At 41.5% G+C, this 23,016-nt stretch overlaps 1 protein-coding gene across 1 annotated transcript in view; it reads left to right on the plus strand.

Moving 5' to 3' along the window:
* LOC149800295 (uncharacterized) overlaps positions 1-23,016 on the plus strand; it is a 288,953-nt gene that overhangs the window by 263,657 nt on the left and 2,280 nt on the right. The window contains exons 3-4 of the mRNA XM_089957213.1: positions 17,103-17,198; positions 18,296-18,410. The gene's annotated coding sequence lies outside the window, so the exon portion shown is untranslated. The remainder of the gene's footprint in view (positions 1-17,102; positions 17,199-18,295; positions 18,411-23,016) is intronic.

Genomic DNA, 23,016 nt, shown 5'->3' on the forward strand with positions numbered 1-23,016 from the left:
CTTAAAAGAAACACTCACTCACTTTTTTATACTACCCATCACTATTCTAAAAAATTTCATTTAACTAATAATATACTATCCACATACTCAAATCAGTCAAATCAAACCCAAAATCTACTATCCACGCACGTCAAACAGCAAAGAAAAACATGATCATAATCTACTATCCTCACTAACCTACTTGAGCGCTTACAAACACAAACACATACACTCACACTAGAAAAAAGTCAGTGTTTGTATTCACACTACTCTACATACACACATTGGCAAATCGATTGTTATTTCTTTTCTAGAGATTGGGGTAGCCCTGAAAAGGGCTGTTTTTTGGCTTGCGTGAAGTTGAAGCTAGGGCAATCTTTTAGTTTCTAAGAATGCGACGTCCTCTGACGATAGACTTTCTGACGATAGGTCTGCTTCTTCGGAAAGAGAAGAAGAACTCTTTGGTATCGATACGACAATCGACAAAGCCTCTGTCAGGTTCAGGTTGCTGCTGCTGCTGCTGCTGATGCTGCTGCTGTTCTTGTTGCTGCTGTCTCTGAAGTCTGTACTTCTCTGTCCATTCTTCTTTCTCCCTGTTAATTTCTTCTCTGAAGAGCTCTTCTATCAGGTCTTCAGTGACTTTTAACATTCTCACATTCTCTATCTCTTCAGGTTTCGGTATCAGACTGTGTCTGACCCTATGCAAATTCACGTATGCTTCGTTTAGCTTAGTTAGTCTGGAGCACATCTTCGTAGGAGGATGAGTCGACAATGAATGGTTAGACTGGAAACTACCCCGGTTCTTAAAGTCAAAGCGCGGACGTGAAGGAAAATATCCCTACACGGTTTTCGAGCTGAAACTTTCAATGAGTGTCATGAGAGAGATAGTAAGAAGTCAAAGAGCATGAATCAAGATTCTTATAGCCAAACAAAAGACAAAGGTATTTTTTTTTTCAAAACACAATTTTTTTTTAATTCAAAATCACTTAACACTAACAAACATTTTTTTTTTCAAATGCCAAACATTTTTTCAACTCACATTATTTTGGACAGGGCTGACAACGTTGTGAATGAAATTGTGATTTCCACTGCTGGAAGTCATTAGGCCATTGATGGACACTACGTTTCCTAGCTTGAGACAAAAGATAAGCATACTGGTCACAAAACCATCGATCTACTTTCACATCGTTTCTAGAAGAAGAACGAGGATCAAAATGAGTTACTAAATGTTCTAAGGAATAGCCCAGGCTGCGATGATGCAGAAAATACACGCAATATTGTTCACACACCAAGGAATCTGTGCCTTGTAATTTCACATTATTGAATCGGGTGGTCTGAGCATTTCTTCTCATAAAGTTAATAATATCGTCTTCCAAAGGAGGCAATCCATAGGAATCGAAATATTCAACACATCCTTCTTGAGGAAAGTAGACGGCTACCCAGTGGGTTCCTGGGAGATGACTGTCGTCCGTGTTGATCACATAAGCTTGATGATCTTAAGGTTTGCGATGAGGGAGTTCATCTTTAGCACAGACGACAGGATTCCAAGAAGCAGTGTACGAAATGTGGTTCAAAAGGTAATAAAGTTCCCAGGTATCCATGTTTTGTGTGGCTTTTTTTTCTTCTTCTTCTTCACAGGTAATAATAAGTGATCAATTCGATCCTGACCTTTTGCTTGAAAATGTCTGACAAATAACCGTTTCTTTGCTTCGTCTCCCCACTCTGATTCAGGAGAGCTTCGATACGATGGATCTCTTGAGTGGTTAATGGTGGACAAGAATGTTCACGCAAGTCTTTATACCACTGGTGCAACACGACTTCGTTCGAGATGAGACTCCAAGCTTCGTAGAGATACTCGTCCAATTTTTCTTCTTGACTCAGCATTACGCATTTATCATGTTGAGTTTCACTGGGATGATCGTTTTGACATCCATAGCAATTTTTCTTGATCAATTCCGTAATTTTTTCGACCAAGTGTTTGGCAAAACAGGAAACTAAATGGGCTTCTTGTTCTGGCCATCTCGACTTCATTATGACAACTTCTTCGTCTTTGTCTTGGGATTCCTCTTCCACGGTCTCCTCACATTTTATGTCCAAAGTTTCTCCACTAGGTAAAGAGGGATAACAGTCTTCCATAGCTTCTAATAATCTAGAATGACTTCTCTCAAACTGTTGATTTCTATCGTATTGTCAAATTCTGCATACAGGATGACGTTCACTGTTACAACAGGGGTTCGGACTTTAAACTGAATTTCCACTCGAATCTGGCCTGATTTTATAGGGTGGAAATGTACCTCGTCGCTGCCTTGGTCTGGAGTGAAATCAAAAGCCCACAAAGCATAGCCTCCTGCATAATCGTCGTACGTAATGCCTTGACTGGTGTTGGTTCCTAACTGTCCGTACAGGGACAAGTACGATTTCAAATAATTCTTCTTCGCAAAGTCAGGTTCAAACGGTCGGATACACAAGGCCTTGCCATCGCGACTGATTTCGATCTTGGACACGCCAAAGGGTTGAAAGTAGAAAGGATTTTTTGCCAAAACTCCGTTGAAGGCTGTATTCTCGACGATACCAACGATCAAACGTTTGGGTAGCTGTCCTTGGAACAGATGATCTTCGATCATGGATTGCTGTCCAGCGGGTATGGTGAACGTTTTCACTTCCACGCGACGTATCGGATACTTGGCGCTCGTTCTGCTCAACGTTTGACTGATGTCGTTTCCCACTTTAGGTAACACTTTCACGCGTCGCACGTAGAGCCTGGCTTCCTCGATGACAGTTTTGCAAGCGGAATTACCCATCAAATGGAAAGTGGCACTGCTACGATTCAGTCTCAGGCGAACATTCACCCCATTCAGCAAATATTTCTCTTGCAAACACATGTCCAAATGTAAACGATCCATCAATTCTAAACTACGACTTAGTTCAATTTTCTTTCAACGTTCTACAAATCACTCATTGTATGGTTTCTTTTTATCAGTTGTATCAGTTTCGAATGTTTCAAATTCGCCCGCATCGTCAACTTCCCATACCACATAGGCATCCAGATGGGTGTTCTTGGCGTCTATTCCGTACGTCAAGAGATTTTCCAGGTAGGCACGGTAAGGGTAAGTATCCATGCTGCTGCTGACCAGTTTGTTATTCAAGTACAAGTCCACTCCACTAAACAAGGAATGCATGAAATTGTTGAAGGGAGCTATTACCTCATCACTTTCTATGGGTGTATTGTCATCATCGATAACTTTGACTTTCAGGTACAAGTAACTACTATTCAGATCGATGTAATCTTCGGGCTGTCCTTTGATTTCAAACTTGATGGGAGCGGAGGCTGTCAAAGAGGGGACGGGGTGAAATTCCACCCACTGGGATTCTTGCATGGTCATCATGGTGGGTGGCATGGCAAACAGATCCAGTTCCGACTTGGAACAAGCGCAAGACTCTCGGTGCATCAGTTTTTGTTCTTTCTCAATAATCGAAAACGTCTAAGTCTCGAACGGTTCTTCTTTTCTTTGCCTTTCTAGCTTTAGAAGTGTGAAGTCTGGTGAAAGGTTGTTTTCTTCGTCGTCTCTTTCTGCCTTGTCCTTGCTGAATGCCTGACTCAGTAGCATGCAGGGCCTTTATAGGTGTTTCTCGTCGGCCCAAAAGGTCTTTACCCGTTTGTAGCAAGACATTTTTGCCTGTCCTCAAGAAAGCTTCTTTGGGGTTTTGTTTGTCGATGATGACATTTTGGAGAAATTCTTTACCGTGTGTCAGTGCCGCATCTTTCAAGGCGTGCAATCCGCGTGTCACCATCGGTTTCAACACAGGGGCCCACCGAACGAAAAGCCGATTTTAGCATATCTCCTAAACCGTGTCCTCGCTGTCGACCAATCCCTCGGTACACTGGATACATGACTTACGAGTCGTGAGAGAACCGTTTTCGAAAATGGAGTTTCACCTTGACTTTTCCTTTGGTGAATGGAATATTTTGTCCCAGATCTCCTTTTACAGCACTGTTGACCGTGTCCAAATACGACTTGCTGACAGGCAAATAGTGAGGATGTACAAATTCGCGGTGGACGTGGTAAGTGTTTCCACCTTCTTCGTCATTGTTTGTGGTACTATCCACTTTGAAAGGAATGACACGCAGTAACGGCACAGAGGTGTGTCCCACCACGTTATGATCCACCACATCGGTGTACACAAAGATCAAATTCAGTCCTTGGTTCAGTTCTACCGGGGAACGAAACAACTTGCTAAAAGAATCGTTGTCGTAAATGACTGGTAATTCGTTTTTCTTGATCATGGCCATTCTCATGTCCATGTTCCCGCCCAACATGGCAAACAATGCAGGGCAAAATAAGAAAGACACGATTTTACTGTCAGGAAATTTCATCAGGAAGCGACGAGCTGCTTTGTGGTACTCCAGGGTGACACTTTTTTTGACACTTTCCAAAGCTTTCAGAAACACGACATTAAATCTGGAAGCTATGGTGCTGACCAAATGTTGACCACTATAATAGTAGCCTGGGGGAATGAACAAGTGGTAGGACCACTTTTGAGTTTTGTCATCATTGCTTTTGTGATCATATTTGACAGGGGTATTCAAATACTTTTGCATTGGCTTGTCATGAACTTACACCGTAAAGATATTTTGACCGGGAAGGACATTGAGGACTTGGGTTGGGTGAATGATTTCTACCAAAGCCACTTCCCAATGGGCTTCGTGATCTAATTGGATGGCCTGAGGTAATTTGGCCGTGTAACAGCACAAAGTGTTCTTGGGAAACACCTCCATGGAACTGTCACTGGGTAAGGTTGAGTAAAATTAGTTGTTATTGCTCATAATTCCAGAGTTCTGTGGCTGTCCGAGGAGTTACTGGACGTCTGAGGTCTGTCTCCGCCCAAAATGGGGTTGTTGTTGTTGTTGGAGTGGTGACTGGCACTGGCACTGGACACAAGGTTCCCGTTGTTCCCTTTCGAGGTGAATTTCAGGGAGGGATTAGGAAGCAGGTAACCGATGCAACTGCTCAATAAAATGGTCCACAATTGTTTGTCTCCTTGTTGCAAACTCAAATTGGCAATAGCTGCCCCGATGACACAATACACCACGAAGATTTGGCAGAAAAAGACGATTTGCGTTTTAGGCACACGTTCTCCACACCACACCCACAAGGGTTGTTTCTGTAAATCTTGCAGAGAAGAACTAGGTGAAGGAGTGGTCGCCGTAGCTGCATCTGTGTGAAAGGGCATGATGATCACTTCTTTTTATAGTCTATGACTTGCGAAGCGTCGATCCAAGAATCAAAACTGGGTGGATATCCTTTCCAACGTACTTTGACTTCTTTGACACGTCGTTTGCCCACTTTACGGGTTCTGCGTTCGAGAATGCTTTCGATGTCGTACACGTCGTCTTCTTTTTTGGTGACAAGTTGTAACTGGGGCAAATAAAACGTTCCTTTGAGCACTTCTCCGTTCATGTCTTCCAATTTATAGACGGCAGGATGACGACCATGCACTCGTCCAGTGACACGAAACAATTCGGTCGTCCAGTTAGGTAAGTAACCTTTGTCGTAAGTGCATTTGGTTTTGCCAATGCGTACCCAATCTCCTACAACCAACACTCCACTTTTCTTGGGGACAGCTCTCGTCGGGGACGTTCCAAACAGGCGACCAGACACCAGCACTTCGTTCTCGGGAGTCACCTCTTGCGGGGCACGTCCAATGCTTCGATGGTAAGATTGGTTGTACGCTTGCACCAGGTGCGGTAAGATGTCGATGTACTTCAGAGTGTGGTGATGCGTAAAATATTTCCACATGCGTTCTTTCAAAGTGCGTTGAAAACGTTCCGCGATACTGGCTTTGGTTTCAGGATTCTCGGTGGTAAAATAATGAATGTCACGTTTCTTTAATTCTTTTTGGAAAGCTTGGTTCAGAAATTCGGTACTTTTGTCCGTTTGCCATCGAAGAGGGTGACGACCGCTTTGTTTCAACACTCGTTGCAGGGCTTGCACTAACTCGCTGCTCGATTTGGAAGTCAAGGGCACGACCAAGCCAAATTTGGAAAAGATGTCGATGACACAAAATAAATATTTGTAGCCGCGATTGTAACTGGCCAAATGAGAGACATCGGCTAAATCGGCTTGCCATTGATGATCCATGCCTTCCACTCGGGTGCGACTTCTGGAAAACTTGCGTCGAATGGGTTTGTGTAAAGTGTAAGTAGCTTGTTCTTGTAACCATCGTTGCACTTGAGGTAAACGGATAATTTTTAGTCGCGTTTTGGCAGCACGGTACTATTATTGAACTCCTGCGTAACCAGCAGGATGGGAGGGATCGTAGTAAATGCTGGCTAAGACTTTTCCCATTTGTTGGTTTGTGTGTTAATAAGGCACCCACTCTTGGAAGATGCTAGTCTCTTTCTCTTGGGGTATTTTCTTGGATTGTAATGCTTTGCGTGTGCGACCGGCAATAGGTGTCGAGGAGGAGAATGCCTGAACAGGGGATATTTTTTCTTGTTTCACTTCTGTCTTCACATTTTTTTTTATTTTGATGAAGAAGGGGTGGTCATCATCTTTTTAATCCATCCAATTCTGGAGGTAGGTGGTGTTGTTAACTTGCGTACTGTTTCTGGTGGAGTTTGAAACCCTTCCTCTTCTTCTTCTCCTTTTCCTGTTTTGGTCACTGGTAGTAATGGTGGCGGCGGTGATGGTGCTGGACTTTTCATCAAGGTCTTAAAATCTTTCAGAGTGGGAAGAGCTCTTTCGTCTAAAGCTTTTTGGTGAAAGAGTTGCAGTCGTTGCAAGAGTTGGCCGTACTTTTGCGATTTTTCTGTTTCGGACAAATCTTGGCGATCCATTAAGGACTGCAATTCGTGTTGTAACTGGGACATCTCGCTCAAATGGGGATTGGGAGGTAAATGCGGGGTGCGTTGTTCTTGCCAACGATGGTATTCCATCCATCGTTTGTAAGGTACTAAAGCTAGTTTTCGTCCTTCCATGGGATGTCAGGGGTCGATTCTGAGATCTTGGGACTCCAGATGGCCTTTTTATCTTGCTCCCATCAGTCCTGCCAACACGGTTCCCAAGACTCCTTTCAGTAATGGGCCTAACAAGAGTGGTAAAATTCCTCCACGTTGGACCAACATCTTCTTCTTTTGTCCGAGGGGGATTTTCTTTTGAACCATTTGGCGCAGAACGTGACGATGTTTGCCTAAGCATTGTTTCTGGTGTTTGGACGAAGGGATCGTGCCTTTCAAAACGTTCAAACAACATTCGCACACGGTATCGATGACCTCTTTGGAGGCCGTTTGAATGAGTTTTTTTCGCAGGGGTGGAGAAGCTTTGGACAGGACAGATAACATGTCCCCATGTTTGACTAAACGTGGAGGCAGTCCTTTCCTTTTCTTTCCTTGGGGTTTAGAAGAGGAATGTTTTCTGGAGGGGGACATCTTTGCTTGTGGGTTCCGGGACATTCATCAAACAGACACTAACATCGATGACTTAACACATGCCCTTTTATCTTTTTTTTTTTTTTTTTGGGGGGGGGGCTATCGTTTTGTCATAAAGGTGACAACGTTTTTTCCAAAATCGCCAAGGATTCCTCCCCTTTGTTGACGCCTCTTTTTCTTGGAACGACTGTCTTTTCTTAGGGTAACGTCGATGCTTGGCTAAGCGCTTTCGCGGATGACGAGTCTGTCTTTGTCTCTTTCTTTTTTGACTTCTTGGAGGTGACATCTTTTGGAAGTTCACTGATACCCTACTTGGTCGCAGGCCTTTTTTATACTGGAACGCGTCGCCACTGATTGTCTTTACGGCGTATCAACTTGAGGACAGGCATGACACGTCGTGTAGGGGTACGCAACGGACTAAATCGAGCCATTTCTTGCTTGGACAAATCCAGTAAACTTTGTAACATGCCCGATCTCACTTGGACTTTGATTTTGGGAGCAGGTACTTTGTGAGCCACAGCCACTGCATCTAAATGGGAAGGTCCTGCCACTGGGGAAGTTCTTGGGGTCATCAACGGAGAAGTTCTTGGTGTGATCAACGTCTCCAAGTCGTGGCATGGATTCCTGTTTTTATACTCTCTTTGTTTCGGAAGCAATACACGTACGTTCTAGCCAGAGATCTTCGTTCTCCAGTGGGGAATCTAAATCTTGCATACTGTAACCTAAACTTCAGAGTTCGATTAGAAGTTTCCTCTTCCTCTAAGTAGATTCCACGTAAAATATGTTGGTAATCCTTTAACTTGTCTTCCTCAATGCGATGCACTAGGTGAATCTCGAAGTAACCAAAATGATGAACATTTCGTTCATTCACTAACTCAAAGTGTTGAACAAGGTCTGACCACTGAAACAATTTCTGACGAATCAGATCTTTTATACCATTCAGATACCAGTGGCTAAAGATCTGGTGACGTAACGGATGCAACTGTTCTTTACGTTTCACTTGTATTTTGACCAGCTCTCGGTAAATGCGTTCTCTCAACTCCATAGGCAAAGCACAAATGTTCTCTTGTAAAGTATCCATGAATAGGTCATACTAAATTCTCTTTCTGACACAATAAATGTACTGTTTGCACAGACATGGTTTTAATTCATTGTCGAATCTAAATCGTTTAATCACTAATTTACACATTACAATTCGTTCAGAAGTTTCCTCTTTCACTAAGTTGACATTGCGTAAAAGATGTTGGTAATTCGTTAACTCTTCCTCTGGAATTCGATCCAGTAAGTTTACAATGTAGAAGATAGAATTATCAATACCAAACCAATTCTTTTTAAAACCAGGGGTCGTTGATCAATGTCTGTCCAATGGAACACTTTCAACTCAATCAGTCCTTGTATATCATTCAGATACCAGTGGTTCAAACACCGGTGACGTAACGGATGCAATTGTTCTTTAGGTTTCACTTGCATTTTGACCAGTTCTCGATAAATGCATTCTCTCAACTCCACAGGCAAAGCACGAATGTTCTCTTATAAAGTATCCACGAATAGGTCAGTCCGTACAATTCACAATCTTCTCCTAGAGCAAAAGTAATCCACATAGTGAGTAATTTCTGACCACTGCCATTCAGGGTAACGTCCAAGAATGTCACTGAACTCTTTTGATGTAAACGGTCTAGAGTAATATAATAGGACGAATGCACACTTGACCCAGAGAAATCTAACACATTGATTGATATTTTTCACTTTCCTTTTGTCAATTTCTCGGTACAAAAGTTCTACAGTTACCCATTGAGATTTCACTCTGGCAAGTCCCTGCCAAACTTCCTTGTAAATCTTTTCTTGCAGTTCTTTAGGTAATGATTCAATATCGTTTTTGAAATGAAGTTTAAATACTGGTCTCGGTGACGTCCAACATTTGACTCCTAACCAATCTGGTTTCTTCTTCAATGACATGGTAAGTTCCTTTAATGTCTCGGTCCCACTAAGTGTAAGTAATGACAATTCGGTGACCAACGAGCATGTTCTAGGTAGGCCGAATCTTGTGGTTCCAGTGGTGAAGTGACACATCGCAACTGAAGCACTTGACCTTATCTCCTTCGCCCAAGTAGAAAAATCCGGCTCTGGCTAATTCTTCGGGGGTCGGGCCTCCCAGATACTTAGGCCATTTTCCTTTGAACGATTGAAGACGATTTTCAAAGTCGCAGTATTCCGACAAACGCACAGGGAACGAATATTCGACTTTCACATGTTCGTTTCGATGAGGGTTGGCTGACATGGACAGGAGTTTGCTCAGGGCTGGATGACATCCGTAAGGGGGTAGACGTGAAGGTGAACATCCACCTTTAAAACGAAACCCAGTAAAGTGTCCAAGAGGACGAGCGGCATCGCTTTCGCATCCCTCAGGTTTGGCACGCACAGCATCACTTTCCATGATAGGGGTAGTGAGAACAAAATTCACATGATGCTTTACGGCATCGCTAAGGTCGCAGCGTACAACATCGTTCCCATCGCAAGGCTCACAGTCGCATTCTACTTCCGAAGCCCCACACTTGAATTGTGCCTGTCTAAACTTGTTGTGTGTTTCTCTGAAAGTATTCATCTTGTTCGCTTGGTCTTGGTAGTCACAATGAACTATCGATCTTGACCATTGCCCCTTTTTATACTGGTCGCAATGCAGTCTCAAGCTTGTACATCGTTCCTTTTTTATGTTTTTATGTCTAGTTTTGGAAGGTACCGTCTCTAAGGTACCGTCATCATTGTACCGTAGTGTCATGGGTGGAAAGGCCATAGAAAGATAAGGACAGTGCAGAGACCATCGAGTATGTTCCAGAATAGCTGAATCTTTATAGATACATAGATCCATTCGTAATATCAGTCCACAACTGAAACACTGTACTTCGTATCCCAATCCAGTCTCAGGTCCCAAGTAGACAAATCCTGTTCTAGCTAAAACATTTGAAGTAGGTAATCCTTCCCTATCCGTGGGCCATTTTTGAAACGTGTCCAATCGACGGGCACAATCACGATAGTCAGGCAAGAAGACTGGAAAATGGTGGGGTTTGAACTTGGAGTTCTCATCGGGTTTCTCACTCGATTCTTGCTGTGACGAAGTCATGCTTCTGGTGAGTGGCTATCCTCTTACAACCAATGTTTTATACCAACCTGTTCATACGGCAAAGTAAAGTGGTTGGGAAGTCGCACTCGCTTCTGGTACACGATATGATAGACTTTTTCCAAGGGTCGACTGACGATGTGGTGAGTGGGTAAACGTACAATCTTGTTGGGTTGATATGTGGTCACTTTAAAGTGTTGATCTTTTCCAGACTGTAAGGCGTCTTTCAATACGCCAAAGTTGACCACTCGACTGGTACGATAATTCAGAGTCAATCCTTTCACTTTACACTTCGTGTGCACTTCTCCTTGTTTGTCCCGGTATTCGTAGCCGTAATTTTTAGGACCGCCACTGGCGAAACTTAGAATCTTGTCGTCGGGGTGTTCGTCTGTCCAGGCTCCTAAACGGTCTCCTTCGATGTCAGGGTCCTGTTGACTCGGGTGATCGATGTAAATGCAACTGTTCGTGTCAAAGTACAGGACACGTTCCCCTAACAGTTCTATAGCTTCGTACAATTTTAAGCGAGCATGAGCTTGTCACGTAAGCCGCATTGATGACATTTCCAAAGGGGTCGTCTTGTACAAAGTCCAGATCTTCTTCGTAATTGACTAAGATCAAATCCTCGCGAACGACGTCCACGTGTTTCATGAATTTGGTTTTGTCGTGAATCATCTGAAAGTAGCGGGAAGGTTCTGTCAAATATTCCGTCTTGGGTAAACACGGTCGTTGTGCCATTTTACCCCACAAGCAATTTAACATCACTTTGGCAAACGATCGCCTGCCTTCGTTTTTCTCGATGTGGTCTAAAGAGATGCCTTCTTGTGCCCAGTATTTCTCTTTGAATGTATTTTGGTCTTCGGGAGTGTGACACCAGGAAGGATAGCCACTGGCTTCTTGCTTTAGTTTCAAAAAGGCATCCACGTAGTCTGCGAAAATGCCTTTCTGAGTGGGGTCACCCTTGTGGTATTGTTGTGTCTTGGGAAAGTGACAAATTTCGTACAATTCTAATAGTTGGTATCCCATGTCCAGAGCGTTGAACAATTCTACGCTGACCCACGTCCCCGTCAAGGCCCGTTCTTCCTGGGTGTGCTGACAAGTCTGGTTGTACGTTTCGGCACAAGTACGGCACAAGGGAAACATCAGTTTGCCTTAGCAATGGTGAAGTAAGACGGGATGGTACAAGTCCGTGGGAGGCAAAACTTTACACTTGATCAGACCTTCGTATTGTCGAATGTGGTCCAGGTCGATGTGTTCCGTCAACAATTGTGGGTGCCCTGCAGGAAAGCGACAATATTTACACACGCAGGGATACAGCGAACACACGTCCAAGTATTTGATTTCTTCTCCTTTCTCTTCGTCGACTTGGTACAGCAAACAGGTGGCATTGGTCCTTCCTCCGTACAAACTATCCCTCGGGTTCAGCGGGTCCATAAACTGGTAACTTTCCACGACACGTTTAAACTCGGGATCGGTTTTCAAACGGTGATCGTATTCGTGTTCCCACAGTTCCACCACATGGTATCCTTCCTGTTCTAACTTTAGACGTCGCTGACAAGTGGCCTGGTACAAGTCTTCCATGGTTCGTTGTAAAAATTGATTTTTAGTGCCGCGGTCAGGGTAACAGACGGGACATCCGTGAAATAAGCAACCGTTAAACTCGTACACGATCTTGGGGTTTTCTAAGTCCCAGCCATCGACCGAATACGTTCCGATGGTCTTTTCGCCCCCTCCGTTGCGGGCATGCTCAATCCATTTGTCTTCCTTGTCGCACAAGTAATGTAACCAGCGTAGGATTTTGACCGAGTATTGACGTTTGACATAGTTGGTATTTTGAGGACTGATGACTGCCACGATGTTTTCAGGCATGAATCGTTGCCTGTACACTAAGGAACACGCTTTGGCAATGGTGCAAGCTTCTTTCAAAGGATCGACCCCTCCGTGTTCCATGAACAGTTCTCCAAATTTTCCACAGCAACGTCGTAAAATGTCCACGTCGGAACGACAATACTTTAACATTTCTTCCTGAAAGTCGGAAGGGTCTGAGGCGTGAGCCTGGTACCAAGCGTAGAAAGCTTTTCGTTGTTCGGTACGCATGTTGTCGGGGTCGTAGTCTTTAGCCTCAGGCAGATGGGGCAGAACGGCGTGTTGATTGGCTTCCGTATTGAAAAAGTGTGGAAAGTACCCTTTAGCCATTTCTGTCATTCCAAACGTTTTAGGCATTCGACTCAAAGGCATGGCCAAGTAACTCATCGAATCTTTAAACTGCACTTGTCCCACTTGCATGAAAATGATTTTGGCTCCGTTCAAAGTGACTTTAGGACGTTCGGTACCATGTTCCGTATAGTACCTCAAAAGAAACTGTCCATCGTATCCGGAGAAATTGTGAGCCATCACCGTGGCATGGCGATGACAATCTCCGTAACGTTCGATGTCCTCTTGGCTCCACGTCTTGTCGATGGGGTCTAAGACCCATCGGGCTAAATCGGCTAGCGTGTTCGGTCCCCGAAAGATTTGTTCACGCCCTCCAGGAATCTTACTGTAGTGAGGACAATGACTGAAAATAGGTTCTTCAATGCACTTCTCACACGCTCGATGAGCCACGCAGAAATTAGGAATGTGAATGCCGGTCTCTTGCATGCATTCGAAATCGAACAAGATGAAATTGCCTTTTTTATTCTTGTGACCGTCCTCTTTCTCTGGTTGGGGTTGGTATTTTTGTACGTAGCATTGGTGTTCCAAGTCCACGATGTGGTGACAAATGTGACATTTTTTCTTTCCTCGACATACGTGTGCCTTGGCATTATTGGTAAGTATGTCTTGTCCACACGTAGGGCACAATCTCAGCAGTTGACAAGCACATTTCTTCTGTGAACCTTGCGTCTTCAAATGTTGTTGGTAACAGGATGGGCTGACAAACGTGCGCAGACAAGTTGAACAATGCACTGGTTCTTGTCCTTCGCTCAGACAGGGTGGAGACGCCAAACATGCTGAGCATTGCGATCCACAATGCTTGTGTTGCTCTCGATTGTTATAGCCATAGTCACATTTCTCACAGTAATAACCGTATCCCAGGAGTGCGGTGATACTTTTAATGGTATCGAAATGGTCATCGTGATGATAAAGGTGAATGTATTTTCCATCCTTAAAGTCTTTCCCTCGAAACAACAGAGACCCGCGCACTTCTTGAGGGTGCACTTTCAAGGTGTAGCGTGGAGCTATTATATCTTGCAAGTTTTGCAGCTCAGGAATGCCACAGGGTGTATCTGTGGACAGACCAGCTTGTTGCAACAGGAGTTCTGCTTCGTTTCGTTGTTTGGCTCGGTCCGATTGTCGAATAGTTTTCCAGGCTCTTTTCCATTCTGCCGTGTCGTTCTTGTTGACATAAGTTCGTCCCACCATGATAGCCCTGGCTAAACACATCTGGTCTTGAATTTGGACGAGGCTACGCTTAATGCTGCGAAGGTCGTTCACCAATAACACCTTATTCCGTTGTCCGGTCCCTTGAGGAGGTGAAACGTGGGTCATGTCCAGTGTGGCTTTTCCATCGGTCAAACTGGTCATTGGATTGTTGTACGTGTTGAATCTTGTCCATGACTTTGGATGCGGTCAATTCTGCAGGGCTGCTAAACTCGATCCAAACAGGGGATTTCAAACCGTCGTGTTGTATGGAAAGTCTCAAGCGATCGTCTTCTTTGGGTTGACATTGTTGCTTGAGTGTGGTAAGCAAAGAATTCCACACCCCGGTGATGAACCCTTTTGCTTTCTCCAACGGTACTTCGGACTTGAAATCTTTAAACTTCACCGTGTATTTGTAAGCCGTGGATCTACATTTTCTAGAGGAGCGCTTTTCCGTCTCTCGAATGGAATAGTACTTTTCAGGGTTGACTAAGGGTGGTGAACTTTGTTTAGAGGGTTTGGATTCTGGTTCACTCATGTCCTCTTCAAAATCACTGGCATGAATTTGTGCCAAGACTTCAGCCCTGGTAAGAGGCGATAGATCACGTTTCTGCCTCTTACTTTCCTCTTCTTTCTTCTCATATGAATTGGATCGTTTCATCTTGAGTGTAAAAAGTCAAATGACTAAAGTTTAAACACCATAGGTTACTTTATAGTCATGGCAGACCAGCGTATATAAAGGGTATGTGTCTTGTCCTTTCACTATTCATTTCACTCTCTAACCGAGAACAACGATGGAAGAGACTAGACAAATCGAACGTTTCATCAGAGCTTTGCGATGGGTCATTAGAAAATTTTCTTCAGACCAGCCTTCGGACTACTCTCCTTCTTTTCGAGATAAAAGTGAAGATACTTGCTATATCTGTCAGAAGAAAGGGCATTGGTCTTCAGAGTGTCCAGACCGTCAAAAAAGCAAAAAAGGGGTTAGAAAAGACAAAAGTCAAGACACCTGCTATCATTGTCAAGAAAAAGGACATTGGTCTCCAGATTGCCCAAAAAAGAAACAAGAGGAGTCAGAAGAAGAAGAAAGGGATTCTTCAGAGAAAGAAAAGGAAGAAGAAGAAGAGGGGAAAGAAAGTAGACAGGTAAAGAAAAAGAAACAGGAGAAGGAAAGAAGAAGGGAAGAAAGTGAGGAGGAAGAAGAGGAAAGTCTGTGACTGTGAAGAAATTTAAAAAACAGAGAGAGTAATTAATGAGACAGAAGAAGTCTATGAACTTTTTTAGAGTGTTTTGTTGTGAATTGTGAATTGTATTGTAAATATTTATAAAAGAATAAATTAATTATAAAGGTAAGTGTCTTTGGGTTTTTTGATTTTAAAATAAGAACCTACACTCACGCACTCATACACAGACACGTACAATAGGGGTAATTTTTTTTTTTTTTTTTTTTTTTTTTTGTTATTGGCAACTGAAAGTCTATCTCTTTTCGAGAGACGTGGGTGGCCCTGAAAAGGGCCTTTTTTTTGGTGTAGGGGTGAGTTTAAGCAACCAACTTTAACTGTCTTACGCCTTTGCCACGGCCGAGGCCTACTTCTGATGATGATGATGATTTGGTTGAAATCGCTAAGGGTGGTACGGTAGGCTTAGTCACAGGGCTGGAGTGTTTAGCTCGGGAAGGTCGTATTCTCTTCGGTCGTGATAAAGAAGTTTGATAAATTTGTTTCAGACTTCTTAACTCCGCTAAAATATCCAACACTACCGTAACTGTTTGACTTTCACCCTCTTGTTTCTTTGCTACTTCTTCTTCTTCTTGTTTTTTTCTTACCTCTTCTTCTTGCTGCTGTTGCTGTAGGAGAAAAGCTTGTTCTGCTTCCTTTTGCTGCTGTATAAATTTCTCCAATTCTTCTTTCTGTCTCTGTCTAAAATTCTCCACGTGTGTTAATGAAGGAGAAGGTGACGAAGGTTCTGGAACAAATTCTTGCGAGGTAAGAAAATCCACATAATCCCAATTCACCTCTTCTGAAAGTAAGTCCGGGTTCCCTTGTGTAGTCTCAACGGCTGGTGCACCCCAATTGATCGTTTTCTGAGTTTCCGTCATGTTGAAAAACTGTCGCATGGATTGACTGCACACAGGCGGTAGCGAATCTATATAGACTACGTGACGTCACAGACTGCTCTCTTCGGATTGGACGTGGGCTGACTGAATTTTGTATCGCGTGTTTTGATTGGTCAACGAACTCTATCCGTTTCAATCCTTTCTCTCCCTATAAATAAGTGCAGTTCACTGAATTCATTCACCTGTTACTCAGCGCCTCAAGATGTGGACTGACGTACAATCTTCCACGCTTGTGTCTTCAATGATGTTCCGGACGGACATACCCATGTATGTCCTATCCAACTGGGCAGTTGTCCGTAGGACAGACACGAGTCTATGGATACGTAGGATTTACGTGGAGAGGCAAGGATGCCTCAAAAGAGTCCTGATTTACGGTCCTACAGTGAGATGCAGCCTAAGGACAAGAAGAAGACCAATGCGGTGCCCTTTATGTTAATATACCCTTAATATTAACATAAAACCAAAGGCCCTTTTCAGGGCCACTCCAATCTCTCGAAAAGAGATAGACTTTCAATTGCCTACCCCATTTTTTATTTTATGTGTGTGTGTGTGTGTGTTCTATCTCTCTCCCCTGTTCCATTTCCATAGACCCATCAGGTCGGGACCGTATTAAAATAGGGTCCCGACCCTGTTCCATTTCCCATGTTAATTTCCCTTGAGGCTATACAGTCCCAAAATCTATTGCCATGTTCATTTCCCCTTGAGGCTATACAGTCCCACTATCTATTCCCATGTTAATTTCCCCTTGAGGCTATACAGTCCCAAAATCTATTCCCATGTTAATTTCCCTTTGAGGCTATACAGTCCCAAAATCTATTCCCATGTTAATTTCCCTTGAGGCTATATAGTCCCAGGGGTTTGGGTAACGTTAAATTTCCCATTGAGGCTATATGGTCCCAGGGGTGTTTTTAATGCTAATTCCCATTGAGGCTATATCGTCCCACTTTACTACTAATGTCCATTCGAACCGGTTAGAATTTCTGTATGTTTTTCCAGGTAAATATTCACCACATGAATTTCTTTATCTTTTACGAATTACATTTCTTCTTCCATATCCCTATTTGCAGACAAGCATGATGATGACAACAATACTTATGAAAACATCCTGATAGGAATCGATGTTAGAAATCGAAGGAAAATGTGCATGTAAGAATGGTGTCCAGGTAATTGTCTTAGCAAGTCATAAAATAATCACTGAACATTTCATATGGAAACTGTACAGGGAAAAAAGCTATTTCTTTTTAGATTAGAGACATACCAGAACGGAGGTATCAAAACGGATGTGACGATGGCGATTAATTTAGGCATATGGACGAGAATGAAGACAACGAACCGGTAATCTCAAGTCACATAAAAAACCAAAGCTACTAAATATTTAATTGCAATATTTAAATGGTTCAGCGGCAAATCTAAACATTTAGCTGGTAAAATATAATCGATGACAAGGTTGTGTGTTGATTTGGATTTTTAAAGTAACTTTAACAATTTTTCAGTCATATCGTTACGATGTATGCAATGTGGCAGTTTATGGCGATGTCTAGTACTGGGTCATCATGCTGCAGACATGTAGCATGCTGTCCCACCCAGTCACATTATCCTGACACCAAGCAAATCACTAACCTCTTAATGCTGAGCGCCAAGCAAGGTAGCTGTTAATAACATTTGTATAAGTCTTTGATATGACTCGGCCGGGGATCTAACCCACTACCTATCGTATCCGAGGTGGACGCTCTGTCCACTTGGCCACCGGAGCGGTCTCCATTACGATTAGAAAATCATCGAAATTAATGAAACACAAAGGCTAAGTGTGAGAGAACCGTTTCCCAAATCGGAATTTCCTTATCTAACATTAATAGATATACAAATTTTACGATATATAATATAATACATTGTTGCCCACCTTGCCAAATTTTTGTTTCATTTTGTCCACTCTGTTTTGAGAAAGACTTGTGCACAAAAGTGTTCATAATAAAATATGTTCAGCATCTGGAGCAAAAACGTCATCGTCACTTTCTTATCTAAGGCCGTACGATGACGTCAGCCATTTTTAAGGAATCGAGAAAGAATAGCATGTATCTAATGCTTGATTCGTAATGTGAAAATGTAGATTTTTTGCTCGCGTCTCCATATCAGAAAACTGCGTGAAACCGCCTGCAAAAGAAAACCATGGATACATGCATATAATATCAATGATCCGTCTCCAGTTGACGTTTAATGTGAGATCCGTTCAATCATTCATTCTCATTTCCTTCTTTTTAAGGAATAACCCTACCAAGCGCCTCTCCGTGCAAGAAATACCAAAACATTGATGGTTTGAGAAATTCCGCTTAGAGGACTTAAGAATAAAAACATTGAAACCACCTTTCATTCCAAAGGTTAGAATCTCTCTCTCTCTCTCTCTCTCTCTCTCTCTCTCATATATATATGCCCATCATGTCCGCCAGTTCTGTGCGTCGGGTAATCCTGCCCAACGATACGACAATTTTGTAAACTTTGGATCATATGTTGGTTTTTGCCCGAATATCCAATTTGTATCAATAAATAACTACGTCCATTAATTCAGGAAGTTGTATTAAAAAAGTTTGAAAACATATCCCACATTTCTATCCTAAATGCACATGAAAAGAAATCTATTATTTTTTTATGATTTTTAAATGTTTAAATAGCCTGCTGCTATTTCTAATTTTTCTAGAGCATAATGTCTGCAAGATAATTCATTAATACTTTAATCCTGAGGGTTGACCCATAATAATTTCAACGCACACAATTAAAATGTGAGGAATTCAGAGAGCGGGGAGAACGTTAATTAAATTAGCGAAGATGTAAACAATGAAGGCTCCTGTTAATCAATACTAGCTTTGCTTTAGATCTACACTTATCTTCTACCACAACAAGTCTGAGCTGAAGCTAAATGGGTCACTCTAACTATTGTTCTCACTGATTTCATTTCGGCAATTTGGATTCAACTATATGCACTGAGGTATGTTTATTTGCATGGTTTTTATGTTTAATTTTTACATTAGCTTTCACAGTTTGAGTCATATCGCAACGATGTCTGCAATGAGACAGTTTACAGTGATGTCTAGCACTGGAGCATCATGTTGGAGACATGTAGCATCATGTCCCATCCAGTCACATTATCCTGACATCAGGCCGACCAGTCCTAACACTAACCTCTTAATGCTTGACGCCAAGCAAGGCAACTGTTAATGCGCATATATATATATATATATATATATATATATATATATATATATATATATATATATATATATATATATTCCATGTCGGCCAATTCAGGGCGTCGGTTAATTCCTCGTCATTTCTGTATACATTGTATCACGTGTTATTTTGGGTCGAAAATCCATTTTGTATCAAGAAAGAACGATCGTACTTTAATTAGGAAAAGTGACATTCATAAGGTGTACAAAAATATCCCACATTTCGACTCGAAATGCATATGAAAATGTGATTTCTAGATGACAACATGAAGACCCACTCCATTACCTTCTTGAACTTGCAACCCAGAAAATACTATTTACTATGTATCTTTTAGAATCATACAAATAAATACATTATATATAAGATGGAAATTTATACCTAAAAACAATAATGCATTTTAATCCAAATTACAATTTTTGCAAGAAGTTGTCCACACGTACCAAATCGTTTGCTATCCAAAATGTCAACTTGCTGCGAGAACTGGATATTGAAGAAATTCTCCGGCGTATAGTCTGTTTCTGAATTCTCTAGTATTTTTCCCCATAAACGAGATGTTGTAAACACATTACGTACTATTCATTGCTGTTTCTCTTCAACATAATAGCTTATTTAAGTTATAAAATGTTCAACTTAACTGATTTTGTTATAAGATTGGTTTAGTTTGCTTAATATCTCTTGCCATTTATTGGCATTTTTACGTTGAATTTTGTAAAACCACCTATAAACCTGACCTAATTATTCGACAAAATGCTGACAGAAACAGTCCAAAATAATGTATTTAATTGTCATGAATAAACATTACATCTTATCAAAGCTATGCGCATATAAGGACGACATATCGCGAGTCAGGAAAAGACGGGTGTGATATCACGTGTGTCCAAAATTCATGATTTGAACAGAATATTCTGGTGACAATTGCCTCTTTTCAAATAGTAAGCATTGCATTATTTATAAGTTTCTGCAATTGTATGGGAAAATATGAACGAGTTTTTGGATGGAATACTGCACGACCTTGTGAGTGCAATATATCCATCTGACAAAACGAGTTCATATTTTCCCATACAAATGCAGTAGCTTTTTATTATATGCTCATTTTCTCAGTGGCGTCACTAGGATTGGTGTCACCCAGTGAGGTAACTCATGATGTCACCCCCATGGACCTTCTTTCTGCACAAAAATTCTAACTTTTTATAGACAGTCATGTACGGTAACTCATGGTGTCACCCCCATGGAACACTTCCTGCACAATAGTCGAAAATTTTATTAACAGTTATTTGGGTGTCACCCCCTCTGATGGTGTCACCCGGTGCGGTCCGCACCACCCGCACCCCTCCCCCACCCCCCAGTGACGCCACTGCATTTTCTTATTCTGCCTTAGGCTTAATTGTATAAACAAAATGCACTACAATAAACAAAGTAAATGAATGCATACCGTATTCCAAACGAAATTTACAAGCGCAGATTCATCATTACACACAAGCACCATTATTAATGCGCACATAACTCCGTCCAGATACATTTGAACTTAGTCGCGCGCTCGGCATAACTTTCGAAAGAAAATGGCTTGTCTAGTTAAAATGGAAATTTGCAGTCATATTGTGAATGAATGAGCATTGCAACAACTTTTCCAATAGATTTTGGTATTTTGTTTCGATTCTACGAAAGTTCGTGATTGTCGACTAGATTCATCTGTGCAAATTATACATGAAATACATAGGTTTAAAGGAGCGTGAGAGAAGCGTGTTTACATCTGCAAGTGTGTTTGTTCTGTTATTGACTTTTTGAAATCATAATGTTGGAAAAATATGAAGTGTTTCAATTACACTAATAAAAAAGACTATTGAAATTAATGTTTATTTCATTTTGAGTGCAGTAAGGAAGACGTAATTTCACTAGGAATATAGTCGAAATTACACTTAAATTTCGAAATGTGTAATCAAACTGTAAGTATATTTTTTTGCCATTCTAATTACTAACTAACGGAGACAGTTTATGCCTTTATAGCTTGCATGTTATCTGTAGCTAGCAAGCAATTTTATGCAATCTGGTGTCTACCGCAAAATCTGAAACAATGTATCAGAAAGTTAACGTGGAATGTAACAAAGCAGTTGGTATGTTGCAGTCCACGAAACATCTGCTTTAGTTCATTCAGAAACAAATTTAATCAACCAAAACGTACTGCGCCTACTCTGCAAATGTACCTGATTTGTTTACAAAGTAGTTCCTAATGCACTATTGTGCACACGTGTCCTGCGCTTGCGTACAATACGAATGTGTGCAATATCGTAAACTATTGAACGATTCGGATAACGTAAAGTTAACGGAGAAACAAAATGAGCAAATAATAGTTTATTTTCTTCAATCGGTCGAATTCGGTATGCATGTTGCGTCAATATTGGTGTCATAAGTTACAAAATCACCTTGCTAATATAATTAAAGTCACAACAAGATTGGGAATTTCTTTAAATTGCATAATGACGGAAACCATTAATATACCGGTACAGTGAAAACCCACAGTAGTAGGTACCTCAAGAAACAAAGATACCGCAGCACCCGGTATAGTGGTAATCCCGGGCACCTCTAATCGCCGGTCTAATGTCAACCACATTACGTATTATTTTCCCTAACTAAATTGGATTTTCGCTATTAATATTGTTTACGAATTATCTATCCACCAATTTATCTTGATATATAATTTAGTTTATTCGGGTTTTTGTTTTGTTCCTTCGTTTGTTCTCTTCAAACTGAATGTTAAACCAAGGTTTATAGTTTTGGTTTATTCAGATCCCATCACCAGTTGATACCAGGAATTTCGATGTTGATGGCTTGCCAATAGAGGCAAAGTATTCATGCACATTTAACGTTTCAAGCTGGGACACAGAATTGTAGCTAAATCTCATCACTCCAACCTTTCGGCGGTCAACTTCGATTATTCTCAATCAGCGCGAGTTTGAAGCTGAGATACAATGGGACGGGATTTGAGTAATAGTTCATCCTGATGATGGTGGCTATAAAAAATACTTACCTTGATCATGTGAACTTCATTAATTAAAATCAGGTAAAGAGTGAAAGAAATTAAAATAAATATATCGATATGTATGTAACTAAACATTTGCTGGATATTCAGGTGATGGCAGCAGTCACTTTGTGTGAAGGCAATTACCATATTTGAATTGGACATACTTGAATTTGATACTCACAATATATGTATTTCTCAATCATCAGTTAGTAATTTCTTCAGAATACACTTACAACAAGCACATTAATTGTTCTTTTATGTTACAGGAAAAACAGAAATGACGATTAAATTCAACGTTTTATTGAACATTGTATGCGTCATTTTCGGTGAATGAATCCTGAGTTTCTCATAGTAATACACGCCGCTATACTTTATGAAAGTGCGCGGGTAAGTGCGGTGATCATCTGAGAGCAATCAAAGAAACTAGAGTTATTAAGGAGTATGGAATATCCTGTTGTTAAAGAATGACAGGATAACATCGAGATTAGGATGAACACAAAAAAAAAAACCTCAGTGAAATGACGCAGTACAAAATTGAAGATACAACTATGTACAAATTTTCACGGGGTGGGGGTGCTTTTGTCCTTTTAAGCTTCATTCTTTGCTGTCATGAAATAAGTAATCATGTGGCAGTTATATTTGCAACACAGTCTGCGTCAGGTTTAAAGAATATAACTTCTGTTCCTTTACGCTTAGTTCTGAGTCGTACACTGTCTTTCGTGAGATAGTTATATGTAATG

Source organism: Sinohyriopsis cumingii, chromosome 5 (genome assembly GCF_028554795.1).
Source record: "Sinohyriopsis cumingii isolate HCF-2022 chromosome 5, ASM2855479v2, whole genome shotgun sequence".
NCBI lineage: Eukaryota > Metazoa > Mollusca > Bivalvia > Unionida > Unionidae > Sinohyriopsis > Sinohyriopsis cumingii.